This window comes from Oryctolagus cuniculus, chromosome 9, assembly GCF_051225735.1.
Source record: "Oryctolagus cuniculus isolate XC-2025 breed Fujian yellow rabbit chromosome 9, ASM5122573v1, whole genome shotgun sequence".
Taxonomy (NCBI): domain Eukaryota; kingdom Metazoa; phylum Chordata; class Mammalia; order Lagomorpha; family Leporidae; genus Oryctolagus; species Oryctolagus cuniculus.
In genome coordinates, this window is record NC_142875.1 from 10,356,440 (window position 1) to 10,381,009 (window position 24,570).

The 24,570-nt window shown below is 38.7% G+C and overlaps 1 protein-coding gene and 1 long non-coding RNA gene across 6 annotated transcripts in view; both read left to right on the top strand.

Annotated features, from left to right (window-relative positions):
* FGF14 (fibroblast growth factor 14) overlaps positions 1-24,570 on the top strand; it is an 849,823-nt gene that overhangs the window by 152,063 nt on the left and 673,190 nt on the right. The window lies entirely within an intron of this gene.
* LOC149124501 (uncharacterized) lies at positions 23,189-24,554 on the top strand. The gene is made up of 3 exons (XR_016212698.1): positions 23,189-23,253; positions 24,160-24,284; positions 24,378-24,554. It is a non-coding gene; the product is annotated as an uncharacterized LOC149124501 (long non-coding RNA).

The window sequence follows — 24,570 nt, forward strand, 5'->3', positions numbered from 1 at the left end:
TTTTAATTTGAAAAGTACAATGAATTAGGTTATGATTGCCTTTTTGTTCCACAAGGCTGTTTGATAATGCCATTTGGTTTTCCTCTTTTGAAAAATGCCTATTCAAGTCCTTGGCCTATTTTTTAACTGGGTTGTGTGTTTTCTTGTTGTTGAGTTTCTTGAGCTCTTTATAGATTCTGGATATTAATACTTTTATCAGTTGCGTAGTTTGCAATTTTTTCTCCTATTCTGTTGGTTGCCTCTTCACTTTGTTGAGTGTTTCCTTGTAGTGCTGAAGCTTCTGAGATCGATGTAATCCCATTTGTTTATTTTTGCTTTGATTGCTTGTGTTTCTGGGGTCTTTTCCAAGAAGTCTTTGCCTATTCCAATGTCTTGTAGAGTTTCCTTGATGTTCTCCTCTAGTTTTTTGATAGTATCACATCATAGATTTAGATTTTTGATCCATTGTGAGTTGGTTTTTATAAAGGTTAAAGATAGGGTCCTGTTTCATACTTTTGCACACAGAGATCCAATTTCCCAGCACCATTTGTTGAAGAAACTGTCCTTTCTCCAGGAATTGATTTTAGCTCCTTTGTCAAATATTAGTTTGTTGTAGATGGGTGGATTGATTTCTGGAATTTCTATTCTGTTCTGTTGGTCTACATGTCTATTTTTGTGCCAGTACCAGGCTGTTTTCATTACAACTGCCCTGTTATATGAAATCTGATATTGTGATGTCTCTGGCTTTGTTTTTGTTGTTTAACATTTCTTTAGCTGTTCAGGGTCTCCTGTGTTTCCATAGAAGTTTTAGTATATTTTTTCCCCCTAGATCTGAGAAGAACCTTATTGGTATTTTGATTGGGATCACACTGAGTCTGTAAATTGCTTTTGGCACTATGGATACCTTGATTATATTAATTATTCCAATCCATGAACATGGAAAATTTTTCCATTTTTCTGTGTCTTCTTGTGTTTCTTTGTTTAGTGTTTTGTAATTTTCATTGTAGAGATCTTTACCTCCTTGGTTAAATTTATTCCAAGGTATTTAAATTTTTGGTAGCTGTTGTGAATGGGACTGATCTTACAAGTTATTTCTTAGCCATGGCATTGTCTGTGTATACAAAAGCTACTGATTTTTGTGTTTTGATTTTATATTCTGCCACTTTACCAAACTCTCTTCTGAGTTCCAGTAGTCTCTTAGTGGTGTCTTTTGGTTCCCCTAAATATAGAATCATGCCATCTGCAAACAGGGATAATTTGATTTCTTCCTTTCCAATTTGTATCCCTTTGGTTTCTTTTTGTTTCCTCATGGCTCTGGCTAAAACTTCCAGAACCATATTGAATAGAATGGTGAAAGTGGGCATCCTTGTCTGGTTCCAGGTTTTAGAGGAAACGCTTCCAACATTTCTCCATTCAGTAGGATGCTGACTGTGCATTTATTTGCAAATAATCACTTTAGTAGAGGTTTTTCATTATATCATTATATTATTAAAAGTAAAACTTAAAAAATTGAATATTGATTTGCCTAAGTATTTCCCTTAAATAGAGAATGTTCTTCCAGAATTAATGGAAAAAAAAAACTCCATCTTTTATGTCCTTTTTTTGTATTTTAGATGGATCATTTTGTGCAATTCCTAGCCAGATGATTGAACTGTGTTTTCCCTGATGCTGTAAAAATGTCATCATTCCTGTTGCTGTAGATGGGCTAACTTTGTGTAACCCTGTTTAAAGCCACAGAACGCCCCTTTGTTCCTATTACCTTCCTTTGACAGTTACTTTTATGTGATTGTGTAGTTTTTGACATCCTTTTTGTTGTTGTAATATTTTTTAATTGGTAAGGAGAGCAGTATCAGTATGTGATACTTTGGAGTTAAAGATTAAAATCCTGATTTCTCAGACTCTTGGCTTGTTTTGTTTGTTTTGTTCTTGGTAGCAGAGAAAGAATACCTCTTTTCAATATTGGTAGTAATTAAGAGTGTGTATGTGTATATATATATATATATATATATATGTAAAATCACACCTAATGCAGTACTTAGCATGTGAACACTTAGTTGCTCTTTTCTCCCTATTCTCTTTTCACAATTGATCTTACTTTCATTTCTACTTTCCCTAATGGATGACCTATACTAAAATCAGTATGTTTTATTACTTAATATTTTAAATGTTTTTATCTGTAGTTGATATTATAAGGTTAACAAGTTTTTTGAATACTATTTTTACAGGAGTTTTAGAGTTACAGCAAAATTGAGAGGTCAGCAGAGATTTCCCTCTTACCCTCTGCCCCACACATGCATTACTAATGTCACCATTGCTAAGGTCTCCCTTCAGAGTGGTGCATTGGTTAATGATCGATGAGCCTACATGGACACAGCATCATCACCCAGAGTAATAATTTACACTGAGGTTATGCTTGATGGTGTATATGGGTTCAGATAAACGTATGATGTGCCTACCACTATAGCATGGTGCAGGTTGTTTTCACTGCCCTAAAAATCCTTGTGCTTTTAAGAAAATGTGTCCAAGCAAAGGTCAGAAGTCGAGCTGTTTGGAGTCTTGGTAGAAGCCTTGTTCTCCCTTTGAACCTGGTTTTCTATTTTAGAGGCTTAATCAGTTGTTTATTCCTAACCCCTTAGGACCTAAAAGAGCCTTGAACATTTTGTGTTTTGCCCAGAGTGCAACTAGCTGCAGATGATTCTAAAGTCCTTATATCAGTCTTGAACTTTCAAAAAATGTGTTCAAATACTTGTGCTAGGTTATTACAATATCTGCTTTACTTGTATGTATTGTGGATGCATTAGCCATGTCTATATAGGAGGATGAATATTTGAAAATATTGTTGATTTTATATGTATGTTTCTATACTTTTTATCTACATTAATTGTTCACACCTAGCAATAATTACCTCAGAAAATTTAGGGTGTACATTTTATGGATTTTTAATAAGGTATAAATTTTATGGGTTTTATATACTTTTTTCACCTTAGTTAAGCACATTTTATATTATTTATTTATTTATTTACACACACACACTTTTATTTGGAGGGTACAAGTTCTATGCAAGAATCGCAAATTGCATTTTGTCTTTTTTTAAAGAAAGCTTTAATTTAATAAATATAAATTTTAAGGGTACATCTTTTGGAATATAGCAGTTCTTGCCCCCATATCCTTCCTCCCACTGCCACTCCCATCCCACCTCCTACTCCCTTTCCAATCCCATTCTTCATTAAGATTTGTTTTTAATTATATGCAGAAGATTAACTCTATACTAAGTAAAGATTTCAACAGTTTGCACCCACACAGACACACAAAGCATGAAGTACTGTTTCAAGACAAGTTTTACCATTAATTCTCATAGTACAACTCATTAAAGACAGAGGTCCTACATGGAGAGTAAGTGTACAGTGACTCCTATTGTGATTTTACAATTGACACTCTTATTTATGATGTGAGTGATCACCCGAGGCTCTTGTCATGAGCTGCCAAGGCTATGGAAGCCTTTTGAGTCCACAAACTCTGACATTATTTAGACAGGGCTATAAGCAAAGTGAAAGTTCTCTCTTCCCTTCAGAGAAAGGTACCTCCTTCTTTGATGGCCCCTTCTTTCCAGTGGGATCTCATTTGCAGGGATCTTTCATGTAGGCCATTTTTTGCCAGAGTGTCTTGGCTTTCCATGCCTGAAGTACTCTCATGGGCTTTTTAGCCAGGTCTGAATGCTTTCAGGGCTGATTCTAAGGCCAGAGTGCTGTTTAGGGCATTTGTCATTCTGTGAATCTGCTGTGTCATTAAGCACATTTTAAAGCATCCTTTTCATGCCACTGTTCTGTTACCTAAGAAATTCACTGTGTAACTCTTCCTTTATTTTTTTGAACTGAAAAAAAAATCTCATTTGCTGTTTCTAACTTTTTCTGTTGGGTTTTTATTTCTTGTCACCACCACCTACTTCCAATGCTGAACCATCATTTTAGGTCTTTGTTGTGGTATTGGTGATTCTGCTCATACATGAACACTATAAAGAGCCTGTCTTGTGATTTTTTTTTATTATTCATGAAAATTATAGTCGCTCGCCCCTTTATTCCGAATTCACTGCTCTGGGCCCCGTCATTCATTTCTTTCCTTCTTATAATAATTAAAATAGATATTTGAAGTCTTGCTTGAATTTACCTCTTTGAAGGCATTTGTAGGAAATACTGTGCCACTTCAGTGAATATCGTGTCTCCTGTGGGGAAGGGCTGGGCTCCAAGGAGCGTGCTTCTCACCCCAGGCTTCATGTAGCTGGCTCTCTCTCACTGCTGGACTTGTGATGAACTCTTGCTGCTTGGGAGTGACAATAAATAATAGACTGCTCTTTGCTTGGGGATACCATTGGAAAACACATAATTGCAATATGCCCAGAAAAACACAGAGGTGTTTGTGAGCAGACGTGATCTGATTCAAAGTGTTAACTCAGCAGGTGATTGGTTTCCTACTGAATATTTACTGTGCCAGGAACATTGGCGTTTCATTTAATATTACTTTTTGTTTCCTCAGATTCTGATTACTTTTTTCATTTTTCATTTTTTGAACTTTTTAAACAAATAATTCGTTTAGTTTTTAGCAGATTCAATGTGATTTTTAGATACAACTCCAAGAACATAATGCTACTCCTTTTCTCCTTCCCACTTGATATATTTAGAATTACGTAATGGGGAGGGATTATTTTGGTAGGAGAGGCTGTGGTTGAGAGGAATGTCTTTAGGAGTTTAGGCACTTGTACATAATGCTCAGAGAAGGGGCCTTGGCTAAATCAGGACATGGCGGCACCTCAGAGTGTTGCTGAGAATTGAATACTTAAGAATGAATGGGCACCCAGGGACAAGAGAATGGATAAGAGTCTAGAACAAGGCCCTTGTACACTCCAGTGTTGAGTGACAAAACAGGTGCAGTCAAGCATTTTTTACTGATGGCAGAACTATGTGACTTATTCATTAATATTTTGATATCACTATGAGAAATAGACTCAGTAACACAGCTTCAGAAATAATAGACTTTTTTCATTTTAATCACGGTTCAATTCAATTAAGAAAAGATACATTTAAAGAAAAGATACATTAGTACAACTTGTTCTTTTGGCTCCGATTTTTGGTTTTTATGTGTGTGGTTTTTAATCTGTTGTTGATCTTTTTAAGGAGCAAGATTACAAAAAAAGTCCAAGACAGATGGTGTTTATTGACTTTTTTTTTTCTGATTTGAGGTTCGGTTCTCAAGGCTAAGAACTGGTTATCATGTATGAAAAGAAACTCAGGTGAATGCTTTTCATTAGTGGAACTTAGAAGGCACCATGAGTCCTAAAATTAGTACTAACGTTTATAGTTAAAAAATATAGCTTCCCATATAAGCAGTCTTTTCTGAACTTCAAGTATTTATTTTATTTCATTTAGAAGGTAGCCTTTATAGAATTATTTTTTAAATTAATAAAGCCTTGCCTAGTCGTCTACATCATTACGATTCAATAATTATAAGTTGTATCAAACAGTTGACTTTCTAGTCTTTAAATATCCCAAAGCTTTTTTACCTTCATCTAAAACATTTTATCACTTGGATTACGCTGAATGCTGGCTCTGATTTGATCACAGCTGTGAGCCATACACTGTGAGAGAATTAGGGGACAAGGAACACAAAAAAACTTAATCCAGCTCCAGCTGAGAACCTGCCCCTAGATGGATCCTGCATCAGATAGTGTAGATTAGCAGAGACATGAATGTAGATTTCATGGGTGGGGAATAGCCATGGCAGCAGGGGCATTCGTTTTTATCAGCTTGAGTGACCTTTCCCGTCACTTTATGACTTCCAGTCCCATCTGGGTTTAGTTGGCTGAAATGACTGGCCAGCCATATTGGCACATTTACACAAAATCATCCTCTAGCTCTGGTTTTGTTGTCAGTATGCCTTTCTACAAAAGCAAAATGTGTACTTGTCTAGAATAGAATTTAACAAATGCAAGTTTGTTAATTAAAATTCTCTCTTGTCTCAAATGTTTTAACCTTGAGAATTGACATGAAACTTTGTATTTTATGCAGTTGCTTCAAGTTATTGAGGATTTAGCTAAAGCCACATAAACTATACTCATAAATTTTGAGTCACTTTAGAAAATTTCAATTTAACTTTGGAGTGAATCTCTAGAAGGGGTTATTTGGGTTTTGTCTAACAAAATTCTTTTTGGTGATTACTTAGTGGGGCTCAATAATCATTTATACTCCACACACACATATCTGATAAAATCTGATCTACAAATTTTAAATGATACTTTGTATTTGCTCTTCTTCAATATGTTTATGGACTTTTGTACTAACTGAAAGAATACTTCTGTTAGCACTACCCCTTCTGCACAACTTAATGTAACCTCTTACGTGAACAATCCAGCACTTGTGTTGTAAATGCACTTCCTATATTTTGTACTACAGCGATTTGTATCTACTAACTTGTAACTTCCAGCAGAATCTGAGACCCTAATTATTGAATGTTCAGCATGTACAGAAGTATTTTTCAGAGAGTAGACATTCAGGAGATATTTAATGATTGAATTGTTTATTTTTAATGTATCTTCAATACATGATCAGAACCTGAGAATAAAGGGGAAGGGTAAATACTGGTGGCATTTTCTTTGTGATTTGGAATCATACCTAGGAAGATATGTGACTGCTAACTTATTCCGAATGTGCACATCCAAGAAAACTTCAGGTATGTTCTAGTGCAGTGCAATAGCAGAGGTCACACACACAATAAAACTTTAGCTCTCTCAGTGTGAATCTAAAGTGCCACCCAGGGCAACTTTCTGCCAGTGCTTGAGTTCCTTCTGTGGCAGAGGTTTTCAGTCTTCAGGCTTGTATTAAAATGCCTCGGGGAGTTTAAAAAACCCCAGTGCTGGGGCTTCAATCCAGTCAATTTGTCAGAATCCCCAAGGGCGGTATTTTTTAAAGCTCCTTAGGTGGTTCTAATGGGCAGTGAAAGCTAAGGGCCATTGTATAAAATTTCTACAAAATTCTTCCCCAGCCTGATTGAACTCTTCAGTAGATGAGCACCTTACTAAAAAGATTAGCCTTGTGTGTATTCCACCTATTCAAATCGTAGCCTAGTTATGTGGAGTGTTTAAGTTATAAACTGGTTAAATTATGGAACATAAATCATTGTCACCAATTTAATACTCCACTGTTGATAAACAACACTGAAGAGTGACGTTTAAATTTGAGTTATCGTCTTTGAAGTAGTATTGCTGTACTTTTGAATGACTTCCAAAAGGCTGATCATAAAAATCACTTCAATCATTTTCAGATTTTCACTTTAGCAGTAATCAAGTTATTTGGTGTGACTCAGATGAACATTCTGCTCTGCCTTAGCGTATTATGATCATCTCATTTCCTGGGACCTGGACAAACAAAAGTGGTGGGCAGATTACTTTGGTTTTCACTTGTTCCTTATGGATTTAACCTACTGTGTTTACAGTGAAAAGTTAGATAAACCCTCTTGGAAATCTACAAGCTTCCTAAGAATGTAATGTAACATATAGAAAATTTCAAATATACTGAAAAAGTTTAGAGGAAAGGTAAAAATTTGCTTTTATTTGCTGTATTTAATTTTAGAGAAGGAATTTTAGGACAGCCTTTTGCGACCAGTCATAAACGACCTGTTTACCTGTCTAAACACATCGCATGTCAGAAAGTTGTCTGTCCTGGGACCATCTCACTATATGTCAACCCTTTAGAATACTTTTGCATTTTTTGTTCTTTTAATAGAATCTAGCTACTAGAAGTCAGTATGTAGTGAACACCACTGTTAAATACTTAAGTAGTTCTGGAGCCAAGAGAGCTACGTTTAAGTTTTACCTCCAACTCTCATCATTGGGCAGCCTTGCAGAGATTATTAAGTCCCAATTTTTCTATTTTTAAAGCAGAAATTAAGGCATATATCTGGTTGAAATGTGATTAGGATTACCAGTAATAAAAGAGATAAAATCTTATAATTTTTAATGGGTTTTCTAGGATGAATAGAAGTGTTCTGAGCATGAAGAAAGTTAAGGCATGTTAAAGAGGAGAGAGGTAGATGGGAGAGACTGAGACAGAGGTTAAAGACAAGAAAAACTCCCAAACGCAACAGCTCAGCCTATGATAGAAGCTGGTGTAAGTTGGAAAGGGTAAAAAGACGGCAGAGGGAGGGATACTCTGGAAACAGAGTAGAATGTATGGAGCTGGTTATTAGATTTAAGGTTAGATAAGAGGAGTGTGTGAAGAACAATTTATACAAAATTATGTTTGGACTTTATTAACCAATATTTTCCTTTTTAAATTAAATATTTGAGAGGTGGAAAGAGAAAGAGAGAGAGAAGGAGCACCCTTCAGTCTACTGGGTTACTTCCCAAATGCTCGCAAAGACTGGAGCTGGGGTAGGGACAAAGATGGGATCCCAGAACCCAATTCAGATCTCCCACAGGAGTGGAAGACACCCAATTACTTGATCCACCATCACTGCCACCTAGAGTGTGCATTGCTAGGAAGCTGGTATAAAGTGTGGAGCTGGGAATCGAACCAGGTACTGATATAGGACATGGACATCTTCTACACTAGGCTGAATAACCACCCATCAATAGGGTTTTAAGTCAGCAAGACCTACTGTATGTTTCAGGAGTGTACTTGGAATATGGAAGAGCAGGTGGCCAGGAATTGATGCAATAGTGTAAAGGATGCATGAAGACAACAGGAATAGAGTTGTTGTGGAAAGATCTTGAATGGGAGATATTTCTTTTCTTTTTTAAAAGATTTATATATTTATTCGAAAGGCAGAGTTACAGAGAGGCTGAGGCAGAGAGAGAGAGAGAGAAAGGTCCTCTATCCTCCAGCCTACTCGCTAGATGGCTGCAATGGCTGGAGCTGCGCTGATCCAAAGCCAGGAGCCTCTTCCCGGCCTCCCACACGGGTGCAGGGGCCCAAGACTTGGGCCATCCTCTACTGCTTTCCCAGGCCATAGCAGAGAGCTGGATTGGAAGTGGAGCAGCTGGGATTTGAACCAGCACCCATATGGGATGCCAGCACTGCAGGTGGCAGCTTTACCTGCTACACCACAGCGTTGACCTCTGGGAGGTATTTCTAAGAATTATTTTCTAGTCTTTTCTTTTGTGGGGGTGGGGGAGGGAGGGAGGGAGAGAGAGAGAGGGAGAGAGAGAGAGAGAAAGAGATCTTCCATCCTCTGGTTCACTGCACAGATGGCTAAAACAGCTGGGGTTGAGCCATCGAGGACCTGCATCCAGGTCTACGAAGTAGGTACAGGGGCTCAGGCACTTGAGCCATCTTTCTGCTGCTTTTCTCAGGCCATAAGCAGGCAGCTGGATTGAAAGTGAGGCAGCTGATACTTGAACCAGTGCCCATAAGGGTTGCCACCATTACAGACAGTGGCCTTACCTACTGCACAATATTGCTGGCCCTATCATCTTTGTTTATGAATGTTTAATTATGTTTATTTAAAATATAGGACACTATTGGGGGAGGGGGGAGAGAGAGAGATGGATCTTCTGCCTTCTGTCTGCTGGTCCAATCACCAAATGCCTGCAACAACCAGGGCCAGGCCAAGCCAAAGCTGGTAGCCTGGAACTTTCCATGTGGTAGGTGGACTGCAAATACTTGAGCCCTCATCTGCTGCCTCCCAGGACGTACGTTAGCAGGAAGCTGCAGGTGGAACCAGACAGTCTGGTGTGGGATGTGGGTATCCTAAGTGACAGCTTAACTTGCTGTGCCACAATGCCTGCCCTGGTATATATTTTCTGGTTTGAGACAGAAGGTATGAGAATATAAGACAGTGATAGCTTGCGTGTGTGTTATTTGCCCAAGGCCTTAGGGTGACTAGAGTTAGGAAACCTAACAAGCGATACTGAACAAATTCTTGTTGAATTTAAATAAGAAACACAAAATAGAAATGATGGAGCATTCTTGTATGTTTGTACTTTATTATTCTGATAAAATCAATTGAGTTTTACAGGAATAGCACAGAACGCATAGTGGCAAATCCATTTTTGATAGCACTTAGTTAATAAAATAATCTAGGCATTGGAGTTTTTAATCAAAATGAACCTTTGTTTTTAATAAGTTCTACTTTGTGAATGTTATTTATTTTAAAATGTACTCATTTTGTAGTTGTGTTTTTTAAATTACATCAGTAGAATTGTTATTCCCGGTTTGCAGTTAAAGATTTAGATGATAAGGAAATCTGAGACAAACCAAATTGTGTACTTTTATTTCATTCTTGTGGCCATGATGCTAATAGAAGAAATTCCATGTTTTGGAAACTTTTTACTTTATATATAATTAAAATATTGATAAATCATTGACTCATACTTCATTTTATATATATGTAGATATCACATTCATGACATTTAATGCTTACTTAAACTGCCATTTGTGAATATAGTTCCACATGGTGTCAAAATGTAGGCACAGCAGTTAGTGATGTCTGATGTGAAGTCTTCAAACATACCCAGGCTCCATGGCAGCAATGCTTAACCTTGAACAGGTAAACAGCCACATGGCCACAGTGTAGAGAGAACATGACATTGTAACACTCCATTGGATAATGTCTGCAGCAAGATACTGTGTCACCATGACTCAGCACCACTCACACATTGCTTCTACTGTACAAATAGTACACAGGAGAGCAGAATGGGTCTGTCAGAGGGTGATGGGTGTGAGATACTGCACCTGTGTCCTCAACTGGGCATGCTTCCCATTTCCCTTCATCTTCTGCTCTGGTGGGGCAAGCAGAGCAGATCTGGACAATTTATTTTCTCACTTCTAGTGAGGAGAGGGATAGCAGGAGAGTCAGGTTGTTCTGTGTTCTGTGCTGCAGTAAGCATGTTGGTCATTGTTGGGGGCTTTCAGTGAAGGGCAGTGTCAGAAGAACCCAAGGGTCAGGAGACCCCATGTGACCTAAAAGCCCCATTGCCTGGGTAACAGTGTCAGCTCCAGTATTGGATTGTGAGATGTGGGCATATAACATAGACCAGAAATTCCATGGCTTACACATGTTTCTAGTTTCTCAATGAAGGAACAGGCAAATTGTACCAGTCTGTTGATTGAGCATTCATAATATATTCATGATGTAATATCTCTGGAGCAATTCCTGCAAAACAGTGTAATAACTTGGCACACAAACAGCTGGAATCTCTTAAAGAAATAATTCTCCTTATTTTCTCTTACTCATATTCATTTAGGTCCAGAAGATCTAACCGTATTTCAGATTTTTATGTTACTGAATTTAGAGACGACACAAGTCAAGTCACATCTTACATAATTCTCCTGGAGGGAGGGATGAATGGGGGGGAGAGGGAGAGGGAGAGAGAGTGAGAATGAGAGAGAGAGAGAGAGAGAGAGAGAGAGAGAGATCCTTTAATGCTTGTAGTGGACATGGCCGAGCCACGCTCAAGCTGGGAGCCGGGAGCACCTTCCAGGTCACCCACACGAGTGGCAGGAACCCATTTACTTTAATTATCAATGCTGCCTCCCAGGATCTGCATTAGCAGAAAGCTGGAGCCAGGAAGTGGAGTTGGGAACTGAAGTTACTCCAGTGTAGGACATGAGAATATTAACCACTGTATTCACGGATTAAATGCTTGCCTCTAAAGGTTTAGGTTTTGCTCATACCAAGTTCAGTATAATGCTGTTGTGTGAAACTCCATCTCCTGGCTGAGTTTGTTCCAAGAGTTCAAGAACATGTAAACATGTACAGGGAAGTCAGATTTATCGAAATGGATAGTTCACACTGAAATGGGAGTGTAGGCAACTTCTCTTCACAAGAATGCGCTGCTGCCCCCATCAAAGTTGGGTTCATCCTTTAATAGGGTGGAGGGGGTGCCTGGGGCAGGGCCTAACAGAAAACTCTAAGAAGGTGGAGTTAAGGCAGGGCTGAGTACTTCTTGCTTCCATGTCCCATTTTGGGGGGTTCTTGAAGGTCATGTGGCATCTCCACACAGGGCTGGGGCACACAAGCCATCATTTCTAGAGAAGTGTCATGGCCTCTTGATGTGTAGTGAGGCTCAGGTGCATGTGAGCAAATGGGGATGCCATGCCTGTAGCCATGTTGAATCTGTCAAGCCAGCTTACAGAGAAGGGACTAGGGTTTGGGATGCACATGTGAGCAGGTGCTGCTGGCAGCCCTCAGCTTTTCCTCATTCAGCAGCTTCCTGCCTGTCCACATCAGTGCCAGATGACTGTCCACAGCAATTCTTCCCTGTGGCTACTTGGCTGTGGAGGCCAAGGGAAGTACTTTCAAACTGCAGTTACACTGCTTGGAATAAAAGGCTCCTTGGTAATTGCTACAGGGAAATGTGATAGGAAAACAGCACGTGGGTTTGTAGGCCCTCAGTATGGAAGCTTACACCTCACTTTCTGTAATGGTCCATTGATTGGAGTTCCAGTTACAGGGACCACCTCACCATAAAAAAGATGGTGGATAGAAGGGTCAAATGTTAGTGATAAACATGACTGGGCCTGCACTTTAAAGTGAGAAGTCTGATGTTCACATGGGTTTGGTTGCATTTCTTGATCATGTGCTTAGTAATTTGCAGACTTAATTCCTGTAACTCCATCTCTCTCTGTCTGAGTAACATTCTTACCCCTTTCTTTCCCCCACGTCCATATGTACTCTGAGTATTTTGGTGGCTTCTCGTTGAATATGCATCCAAGGTGGTCAACCTCTAAGATGACTGTGGTGATCCCCATCCTAGCTATTACAGCCTCATTCAGTTCCTTCCTTCAGTGAAAATGGCGACCTCTGTCACCAATATGGTGTTGCAGCAACGAAAAAGTTGTGGCATCTGAGACTAGGTCATCAGACAACAGTTTCCACTTTGCTCTCAGTTGGCTCACTTGCTGTGGGAAAGCCAGCTGCCATTGCATGAAGACACCAAAGCAACCCTCTGGAGCTCCCATATGGCGAGGAACTGAGGGCGCTGCCAACACCCAGAATCATCTTGCTGTCTGTGGAGTGAGTCATCTTGAAAACCATTGCAGGCCCACAACTTGACAGCAAACTTAGGAGAGACCATGGGCCAGGACCCCTCAGCTACGTTGCTCCTAGATAATCTCTGACTGCAGAACTAGTGTGGAATGGTCAGTGTTTACTGTTCTTTTAAGTTGCTAAGTGCATTTTTTTTTTTTTTTTTTTGCAGCAGTAGATAATAGTACAGACCTTTAGGGATTATCTCCTTTCATTTGTATTTTTCCTTACTTTTGGGGCTCTTTCTGCTTTTGATAACTGAGTGTGTAAATTAGCTAAAGTGGCACATGTCAAGGTGATTGGCACACAATAGTATGTTCAGAAATTTTACTTGAGTCTTACTGACTTCAGTCTAGTACTTCTTGGAAAACCCTGTGTGAAGATCTGTACTAAAATTTATATACTCTGCCAAGTTCACAAGAGTAGATTTTTGTAATACATTTTCTAACAAATGTGTAATTTTCCTTTTTAGGATATTACTTGTTTGAGATCATTTTGTATTTTAAGGTAGATCATAAAGATTCGAGAGAGAACAAGCCAAGGGCAGATTTATTAACAGTTTGTTGTTGAGAGGAAGGCAGAATATGGAGGTAACTTGTTTCTTGGCAAGGAGAAGTGTTTTCAGGGTTTCAGTCAGTACTCACTGCTGTGGTAGGAGAGGGGAGGACAGACAGCCATGAGCTACCTCGTCATCGCTGGCACTGCCGATCTACTCAAGTGCTCACCAGATCTGCATGGGGATCACAGACTTAATTATGTCCTAGATGCCAAGGCTCACTCAGTGTTTATATGTGATTGTCTATTGTTGACCCTTAGTTTATTAATCAAAGCACATACTATATTTACAAATAGAATGATACTCAGAAGTATTATAATTCAGTATCCTGAACGTGAACTGGCTATGTATTAACATATTGTGGCTTTAAGTTTTTTAATCACTCATGTTGTACTCTGTAATCTTTCAGAAATGGACTCTAACCTGAAGGAGGGGGCAGGTTGGATATGAATCAGTTCTTGCCAGAGTCAGTTGTCTATGAACTCCAAAAAAAAGGCGACAGGATTCTTTTTAAATCTATTTAACATTTTCTTAATATCTCTGTTGCAAAATGTCTTTTGTATTGGATAAAGTAAAAATTGCTTAACAAGGGCTTCCCCATTGGCTGTTCATGCCTGTTTTCCCCATTAACAATACTCTCTCTGTGTGCTTTAAAGTTTCTGTATTGGCTTATCTTTTTGACTGATTGGGCAAATGATAGGACAAAGAACATAATTTAGATCAAACAATATATTGTCATTGGAAATGTGGTTGTCTCAGAAAAATATGACCTTCACATGCATGTTTGTTTATTGCCATATATGGCATTTCATGTATGCTACAGTTGAGGTAGATTGCCTTCACAGAGACAGGGATAGAGATTTAGATATGAAGACCTTAGCAGGGATAGTGGGATCTGGGGAGAGATGCATTGAGGGAATATCTAGCCAATTTTAGGAGAAAAAGAAAAACAAAGAACCAAAGACAGCTTCCAAGGTTTTTAATTAAAAGATACACTTTAGTTCCTAAATACAATTATAAAAATGTAATGATAGTTCTCAATCTGTTCTTTGAATTAATATCACATAAATATGAAAATTGATGAGAATTCTGTTGTAATTATCATGCTTTTGTTGTGGCTCTGAGAATCTAATGTATACATAAATTCCTTTAAATAAAAAAAGACATACTTTAATTTACAGAGGGAATTATAAAATTTTTATATTCCTAATATTTATTTTTAATTTTGTTAAAGATTTATTTATTTAATTGAAAGATTTACAGAGAGTGACAGAAAACTTCCATCTTTTGGTTCACTCCCCAAATGGTTGCAATGGCTGTCTCTTGACCAACCCGAAACCAGGAACCTGGAACCACATGCAGGTCTCCCGCTGGGTGGGGCCAAGTACTTGGGTGACCTTCTGCTGCCTTCCCACATGAATTAGTAAGGACCTGAATCAGAAGTAGAGTAGCAGGACCACCAACCAGTGCTCGCTCATATGGGATGCTGGCATCACAGGCAGTGGCTTAACTCCCTGCACCACAACGCCTGCACCAACAACATTGATAGAACCCAGAAAGACAGATACAGCTAGAATTGTCACCATTTTGTGTATGAGAAAGCACTCAAGGCATTTTAATAGATTAACAAAACATTTATGGTTAGTAAAGACCGAAACTGGAAATTGAACCTGGGGTTCTGATTTCAGGTGCTCTCAGAAGCCCTTTCGGTTCCAGATTCCTCAACTGGAGGTCCACGCATGGCCTTCCGGTGGCCCAGGACGTGCTTACGTGTCAAGAGTGCTTGTGTCTATGTGTGAATTTTCCTGACTGGAGGACATAGCCTTGGAGATTCTGAAAGGGTCACCTTGGTGACTTCCCAGTGACTAAAAGGCGCTAAAAGAGGAGGGGAAGTCCACTGATAGTTAGATCATTGGGGTGGGTATTTGGCCTAGCAGTTAAGACAAGGTAAAGACATCTGTGCTCCACATGGGAGAGCGTGGGTGTGACACCTGGCTCCAGCTCTGGGCTCTAGCTCCCTGCTAGTGTGGACTCTGAGGGGCAGTTGGGGTGGCTCAGGTTGTTGAGCTCCTGCCACCCAGGTGGGAAACTTGGAGTAAGTTCTTGCTTCTGGCTGTGGCCTGGCCCAGCCCTGGAGATTGTGATGGGGCTCTCCCTGTCTCTATTGCCTTTCAAATAAAGAAAATAAATCTTAAAAAAAAACCTAGATAATAGAAAAATACATTCCTAGTGGTGTGAAGAATCCTAACTGTAGAAAAAAGAGAAAAGAGCAGGAGTGAAATTTTAAGGGAAACATTTTATTTGGGTCTTGGCTAACTCTGCATTGCAGTTAGGAAAAGAGGTCAGAGTTAAGTAGGTTAGGCTACACAGATGTTATATTAAGCAGAGGACTTGCCATGTTACCCATGTGATAGTGTTCTCATTTATTCATAGACAGTTTATCTTGTGTTCTGCTGCATGCTGATGACCACCTGTGGGGAAATGAATGCAGAAGTTTGGAGAGACCATGGTTTGTGACAAATGGTTGTGTTGCTGCAGATGGCTTCAGTGAGGGATGGGTGCCTTTTGTTGAAAACCAGCATGATTTTGGCTTGTCTCTGTCATTTCTTAATCAAAAGTCAGATCCATTTATATTCCATACGTAAAACACTGTCAGGTTTCATTGACAGCATACAAAAATGTCATTGAGAAGTCTATCAATGGAAATAGGTTCTCTTTTCTCAAAAGAAAATTTGTTAATGGGTGACACCCCTGAGGAAGAGTGAAAGTGGTGAGGCTGGAATCTGAACCTGCCTTCACAAATGTAGTCTGTAGAAAACTCTGCCTCTGTTAGAGTCTCTGTGAATGTGCTAGCAACCTTCTGACGTCAAGTTGAATCTGCCATGAGGTTCCGACTTGATATAAAAGTTATGAAAACAGTTGGAGGCATGAGTAGTGAGGTAGAGCATGTATCATTGCTTTAACTAACCTCACACATGGTGCCCTGAAAGATGTTTTACAGCACAAATTTTTGTTAATATTATTTATCTATTTTTATCTATTTGAAAGACACAGACAGAATTTTCCATCCACTGATTCACTGCCCAGATGTACACAACAGCCAGAGCTGGGCTAGGGCAAAGCCAGAAGCCCCGAACTTCGTCCTGTTCTCCCATGTAAATGACATGGACCAAGGCCTTGAGTCATCACCTGCTGCCTTCCGGGATGCATTAGCAGAAAGCTGGACTTGAACTCTGGCACTCTGATGTAGGAGTGGTGGCTTAACCGACTATGCCACAATGCCCACCCCCATACAGCTGTTTTTCGCAGTTTGAATGTTTACTAAGGAACTCAATCCTATCATGTCATGATGTAAATGCACATTTGTGCTGTTGGCAATTAACTTAAAACTGTTCAGAGCAAAATCCAGTGATGCTTAACCACATCTTCTCTGTAACACAAAAGTAGCAATAATATAATTTCCTTCAGCTCCATTACCTTGACTTGGGTATCCAAGTGACCTAAAATTGTTTTCTTAGCACTGCCTTCATCTCCAGTAGAGACAAGGAAATTGAAAGCATCTCCTGGGGCTATGATATTTGAATGCAACTGAATTGTCTGCCTTCTTCAAGAAAAGATCCACGGAGAGACTCTTGTGTAGATCCTGCAGACTACTGAGTTCCATTCCCCCAAGACATGGAACTCTCTCCCCATTTAATGTTAAATATGAGAGAGTAAAGGATTTTTGTCTATAAATCTATGGGGTATATAGAGAGGAAAACAAACTGCTCTAAATGGCAACGGGCTAACACAGGGCCCCTGACAGCTCTCAGAAGCAGATGATGGAGGCGGCACATTCAAACAAAATCAAGGGAAACACATTTGATTCAGTTCCAGGAAATGCCTTTGGTTTTTCTTTTTGGAGTACTAATAAGCATTAACCTTAGTGGCAGGACGATGCTTTGGGGAAAGGGGTCATTCAAGTTTGGTGGTGTGCCTGAACACAGACGGTCCTGATCGATCTGGTACAGACCTGGGTTTTTATAGCTCTTTATGGTTTATAAAGCTCTTTCCACATTTATTATCTGCCTCAAATAGGCTACGGTCCTATTTCTGATTTCCCAGTTGACCATGTGAAGTATAGAGAATTGCTAAGCCCTTCCAGAATCTCATTCCACCCCTGCCTCTGCAAATTGAAGAAATTACTGTCATCCCAAATGATAGCTTTTTTTAAAAAAAAAAAAAAATAAGTGAATAAATGTGTCTTTTCTCTATGAAGGTGCTTCAAAACGATTGTGGAAAATGAAATTAATAGTTTATTTGGCTGGAAAGGAAATTTAAAATTATGCATAGTGTTTTAATAATATGCATTTTCCACAAACTTCTTGAAGCTCCCTCTAGAAAAAAATTGCACCCACAATGACAAAGGCTACAGTCAATTGTTCTAAATGTTGTCAGTTAAATATTTAATTTAGCATGTGTTAATTTTGTCTATGATTAGATGTTGGTACAAAACTACATTTCAGTTTCCTTGATATTTAAGTATTTTTCTCTCACATGTATATATCCCTTAAAACATTTCTCTCATCGTGTTCCGTGCCCAGAAACGATTGTAAATATAGAAAGCAAATTATTCTCCCTGAGGACTGCTTGTTTTTTAAACATAAACCTGCATTTGGTTTTTCTTTTCTAAATGACTATAACAGTTTTCCAATGCAAATATGTTTAGATTTAAAAAAAATCTACAAAGGAAGTGAATTTTATTTTGTCTACTCTATCTGAAACAAAAGTTTAGCTTGTCTGAGGTACCTTTAAAGAAACCAACGTTTTCAACAGCACTGTCAACAACTACCAAATTCATCATCTTGTTTTGCCTTGGGGAAGCCAAATGATGGAAGAGCTGATTTGTAGCTGGTGTTAGAAAGAAAAGCAAAAGTGAAACCAGCAAGATGTATAAGAATACAAGTTTCCATTGCATTTTCTTTAAATCATCAAAATGTAGAGATAATTTTGTGTGTTTAAAATTATGAGCATATAGAGAGGAATATTAAGGTACAAAACTAGTTTATATGCTTGCCTGTTGAATGTAAAGCACAGTTTTATTATGGCTGCTATATACCAGGTGGCTATGAATCTGATCTGAATCTATCAGAGATGTTTTACAGGGTTCAACTACCTGTCATTATAGAGTTATATCTCAGATGAGCATTTATAGAATGTGAAAAAGGAAGTTTTATTACTTGAATACTTTTCAGGGCATGTAGTATAAAGCTCTAGTTTGTGTTAAGAAATACATTTTTGTTGCCTATGCAGAGAACGGTTTTTGTGTCAGGGAAGTAAAGGCATGCACTGATACCCTTGTTATCTTGTTATGATTTCAGGTGGAGGAGAGGTAGGAACACACACACATGCATACACCCATGCTGCTTGCAGATGCCTTGATATCCTTAAATCATAGATAATTTGAGGCTGGACATTTGCTTTGGTGGTTAGGTGCCGCTTGAGACTGGGTTTGAGTCTGTGTTCCATTTCTGATCCAAATTCCTACTAAAGAACATCCTGGGTGGACAGCAAGTGATGACTCAAAACCCACATGAGAGACTCAGATGGAGTTCCAGGCTCCTGCCTTCCATTTGGCCTAACTCCAACTGTCGATGCCATTTGGGGAAATGAACTAGTAGATGGGTGATATCTCTTTCTCTCTTTAATATAAACCAAAAAAAATTAATTGGGCCCTTAGAGCTTGTGTACAGTCCCCATTGCACCCCTCAGTCTTTGTTAACACCAGACTGTATTAAATTGTTGTAGCAAGATAGTATATACTTAAAATCCTACCCTCTAAGCTAGGGAATCCTATAAATTCACTAGGATATACAGCTGATCGAGACCTGAAATCCTTCTAGTTGTGATGGTGTCAGTATTTATGAAGCATCAGAGGGGCTGGAGATGTGGCTTAGTACCAGCTTTACCAAGTCTGCTCCAGCTCCCTGCTAATGTGCCTGAGAAGGCAGCAGAGACCCAAGTGCTTGGGTGCCTTCACCCTTGTGGGAGACTTAGAAGAAGTTCCTGGCTGTCGCAGCCATTTGGGGAGTAAACCATTGGTTGGAAGGCCTCTCTCTCTCTGTAACTCTGCCTTTCAAATAAATAAAATGAATCATTAGAAAAGAATTTACAACAATTCTCCCTGAAAATCATAGAATACAGTAGGAGAACTCTTTGTTTTGTTTAAACTTAAGAGTTTTCAGCTCTAGGGTGGTGTGATAGAGATACACATTCAGGAGAAACACATTCAGGAGGAACACATTGATTTTGCCTCCTGAGCTTCTCCTAACTAGCATCATGCAGTGTGATTCTCTTTGGCAACGCTGGGCCTGGCTGCCCAATCAGTCCTACTACCCCAGGCAGAAACCACCAGTACTCTATAGTGGACGTATGGTTAATCCATGTTTGGCAGCTTATGTGTATCCAGTGCATTTTTGACTCAGAGTATTTTCAACTTATTATGAATTTGTCAGGGTGATATTCCTTTATAATTCAAGGAACATTTGTAATTAATGTATTCCTGAAAATTTACCTTGACTCAAGTTTTTGTTGGATATTCCTATTTCACATCTCTTACCTGTAAGGTTTTTAAAAGTACAATAAATTAATATTTTCAAAGGCAAACACTTTTTCTAATTTTTAAAAATTATTTATATACAGTTTAAGCTCCAGTCTTGAACTATTCCTATCAGAATGGAAACAACTGAGTTGCCATTGCTGAAAAATCTTTCCATTGTGATCTCTCTGTTTACATAATTGTTTGGCATGCAGTATCTGGTATAATCGCTATGCACCTACAGGTATTTGCATCTTGCTGTGAAGAATAATAAGCCAGACCTTGAGGGCTTGTGTGCATGTTTCTCTGTGAGCTTGAGTAGTTTGAAACACTTATAAAGTGGGCACCATCAGTGAATTCATTTGCAGTAACACTCCTTGTCCCCAACCTATTGCTATAGAGACAAGAACAGTAACAAAGGGTGACATTGATTATATTGCAGGCACTGTTCTGAACACTTCATCTCTACCAAGTTAAACCCTTTGATGTCCCTGTTGTTATTGTCCACATTTTGCCAGCTATGAAATTGGAGCACAGAGAAATTACTTGCTCAAAGTCTCCTAGCTCCTAGCTGATGGGCTAGGTTTTGAATTTCAGATGGATTTTGTGATGGATAAGCACTGATGTTTTAACTGCTACATTGAGTTGCCTTCTTTATAGGGAGAATAAGTTCAGATTTTACCAGTATATTCATATATTTTTGGATGTGGGCTATTGTTACTGGTAGGACTTCTTAGGAGCCTGACAAACATATTACCAGTGCCCTCAGATAGTCTCTCAGAGTAGACCTCTGGGCCATGTTTCAGAATCCTCTTCAGTTTGTGTGCAGGAGGTTCCTCCCTTCTTAGAGGGGATCCTACATGGTACATTGTGAAAGAACACGTGCTACATAAATGTGATGTGCATTCTGCATTATGTGTTCTGGAAGTGCAACCCAGTTGCCTTGATGGTATGTGAATTTACCCTGATTAAAAGGGCATTTTCATGTTAAAAAAAACCACCATACTGAGAAGAGTCCCTATTAAAATCAAATAGCTCAGGTTTTATGATTTAAAAAGTACATTGGTCCCAGTTCCTCTACCATTTCCTAGTGATGACTGTTGCTTTTTATAATTTTAAATGGACCTTTCTAGATATTTAAAATATACAGATAACAATCTCTGTTTCTCTCTGTCTAGCTATGTATCTATCCATTTGTCCATCCATTATGTAGGATGGAATCATACTTTACATGTTGCTTTTGTGTTTTATTTTCCCCCTTAATAAATTTAATTATTTTTCCATTTCAGAAGTCCATATCAGTATACCAAGAAATACCTTATTTTAGAAACCATTGCTGAGAATTCCTTTATATGAATTTATTTAATATAAATGATAAAATAATTAATCTCCTATTGAAAATTGGTTTGTGTCCCAGTTGTGCAATTCAATGGGCCAGTGGAGAGTGGGAATCGGGACATTCTGGGTGAAGAGGGATGCTCTTGACTTTGAGTGTTGACTGGTGTAGACCTTGCTTCTTAGACTGCTGGGTCTTTAGCAAATTTTCAAGGTTTCCCATCAAAACAATGCCATTTTATGTAATACATAAATTTTTTGATAGGGAAGTTTAATGAACTTTATGTAGTTGGCTGATTCATTAATCTTCAGTATACTTTTATCAGACAAGAGATACAAATTTGCTTTCTGAAAACTTTCTAAAATGAAGAAATGCAAGGTTCCACATCTGAGGTTCCAGCTTTAGGTATAATTGCTTCAGAGTTAGTCTAATCTGGGAAGTCTTCAATCTTGTTGGAAGTTGCAAGGCTGCATCTAAAATGTTTCCTTTTTAGTGAGTAGCAGGGTCATGTTAAGGAAGCAGCGAGGTTTTCTGGCTTTGCCTTTACATTCAGCTGAGACAGCTGAGATGGTGCAATTGTTTCTCGGCAAGTTCTCATGCAAGTCTCCTTCCTTTGACCTTTGTTGGAATCTTTATCATTTTCTTTTTCTCCAATTATCTACTTAAAAATCTGTTATGACCTAGTGTCAGGTAGTAAAACCATTCTGTGAAAAGTTCTAAAAATAATAATCTTGAGCAAGTGATTTCTAAGCAGCAATATAATTGATGTCTGGAAGGGATGGGGACATCGTGCGAACTCAACTGTTAAGCTCTCTGTGCCAAGTGGCATGAGGCTTTAATAAGCATAGGTTGTACCTGGGATGGGGCAAAATCTTAGGGTTACGTTTGCTGTGAGATGAGTTATTATTGCATTTTTTTGAATTAGTATGAGCACTTTAGTTTTTATAAAATTTTAAGAATTACTATAAATATATTCACATACATTATATTCAAAGCATGCTGCACAAGGCTTTCAGATTATCAGGATGTAAACTGAAACAGAACATACTGCCAATAAATTAGTTTTTCAACAAATGAGACCTGAAGTGCTCAAAATTGTATTCTTTCTATTGAATAACTGAAGTTTGTCTACGTTCTAGGGGACATGCAGATTGTGTTAATTTGGGTGGTGATTTCATTCATTCTATTGCATATTAGAGGGGAAGCTTCCAAACTGACGTTAAGCAAGCATTCCCATTGTATTGAAGGCTCAACTTCTAGTCACTGGTGCAGTCTTAGCTTTCCAGGAATCACCACACAGAGGAGGCTTTAGTAATACAGAAACACCCTCTCTGGTATGGGCTGACCCTAGTGACTCATTTGAAATGTGTCACAAGAATCAAAGCAAACTTAGACAGATGCCTGTGATACTGATAATCCACTGATTCCTATGAAATAAATTGATTATGCAAATTCCATTGAACATTGTCCTAGAAGGACCTAAAAAGTTAATTTCATTTGTTCTCTTTCATGATGTATGTAATTCCAGGCTTTGTTAGAGTCTGTTAGAACACATATTAGTCAATAGTTTCTTTCTTATGGCTTTTCCATGTAATTCCAGGCATTGCTGTAATCGATGTTAGCACATGTGATAGCCAGTTGTTCTGTTCTTATGACTGCACTTCAATATTTCCATTATTCATCCTTCATTCAACAAACATTTATTGGGTCCCTTCTATGCAATAGGTGTTAGAAACTGGGAAATGGAAGATGAGAAAAACATGCTTCTTTTCCTCAAGACTCTCCCAGGTGAGGAGCTACATGAGGGTGAGGAAGGGCTCCTATATATGTAAGGAATGTGCATCAGGAGGGTACAAAGAGTGGCATGATCAGCTGTGGCTGGGGTGTGAGGAGAGGTCAAGAGCATATCTACAAACAAGGTAACTCTTAAGCTAGGTTTTCAAAGATGAACAGATTTTACCAAATAAATGAGAAGGAAAAGACTTTCTAAAGATGATAGGTGGAGATGTATGATTCAACAAAGCATGTAAGGGGAGCTGCAAGAGTTTTTTCCAGCAATATTGGTGAAATGTAGATACCACAGGTGAATGAGGTACAGGGAATGGTGGAAAGCTTCTGGAAGGGGAGAAATTAGTAAATCTAAACTCTTTTGGTTTAAGACATTTTCTTTTCTTTCAAAACAGTGCAGATACCCAAAGTGGGTGGGAAAGAGGTGAGCATTACCGCCATCTAGTATCAGGGAATATTTTGAGATGAAAATCTTATCTTTTCAAGACAGATTATTCTCTTACTGACCATGCCTTAAAAGAAGTCCTAGATTATATGATTGTTCAGTGCCAATGATGGACTTGTCCTGGCATATGAGTGAAGGTATATGAGGTGTATAAGCTATTACGACAACTTGTCTCCTTAGTAGCTAAAATTATCCCCACATTTTCATCAATAAGTCAACTAATCTTATTTTCTATAGAAACATATAGTCATTTTAATTTTCAAGTTAGTGTTGGAGATATGTTTGTGTGTGCAGCTGATTGAGTATTTAATAATGGTGAAATCTAAACTTTCAGCCTTCAGCATATTTAAAAAGCTCAATGATGCATTACAGTATCCAGCAATTTTCCAGCCATATTCATATAATGTGTGGTGTATGCCCTTACCAAAAAAGCTCTGTTTTAAATGTTTTCTTATATGCAGATTACAGAACATCCTCCCCCATCTCCGCCCTCAGAAATGATGTCACAGTGGGAATTGCATTCAAGCCTTGCTCACTCTGGTGGCTTGAAATATGGCCAGAAATTCTTTGACACATCCTCAATTGGGTGAGCCAATTCCTCTCCCCTTAGCATGGACTGGATTTGGTGTCTTCCAATGAATAGAAAAAAGGCAGAAATGACTGAATGTTATCTTCTCAGACTCAGTGACTTAAAGTGCCTTAGCTCCCTGGAGCTCCTACCCTGTGGGAAGCCAGCCATGTGTCACAAGACAACCCATGGAAAGGCCCTGTAGTGAGGACTGAAGACCTCCTGCCAAGAGCCATGTGGGTAAGACTTAGAAATGTGTCCTCCTGTCTGTCAGGCTTTGGGAAGGTGCAGGTCCTGGTGACAA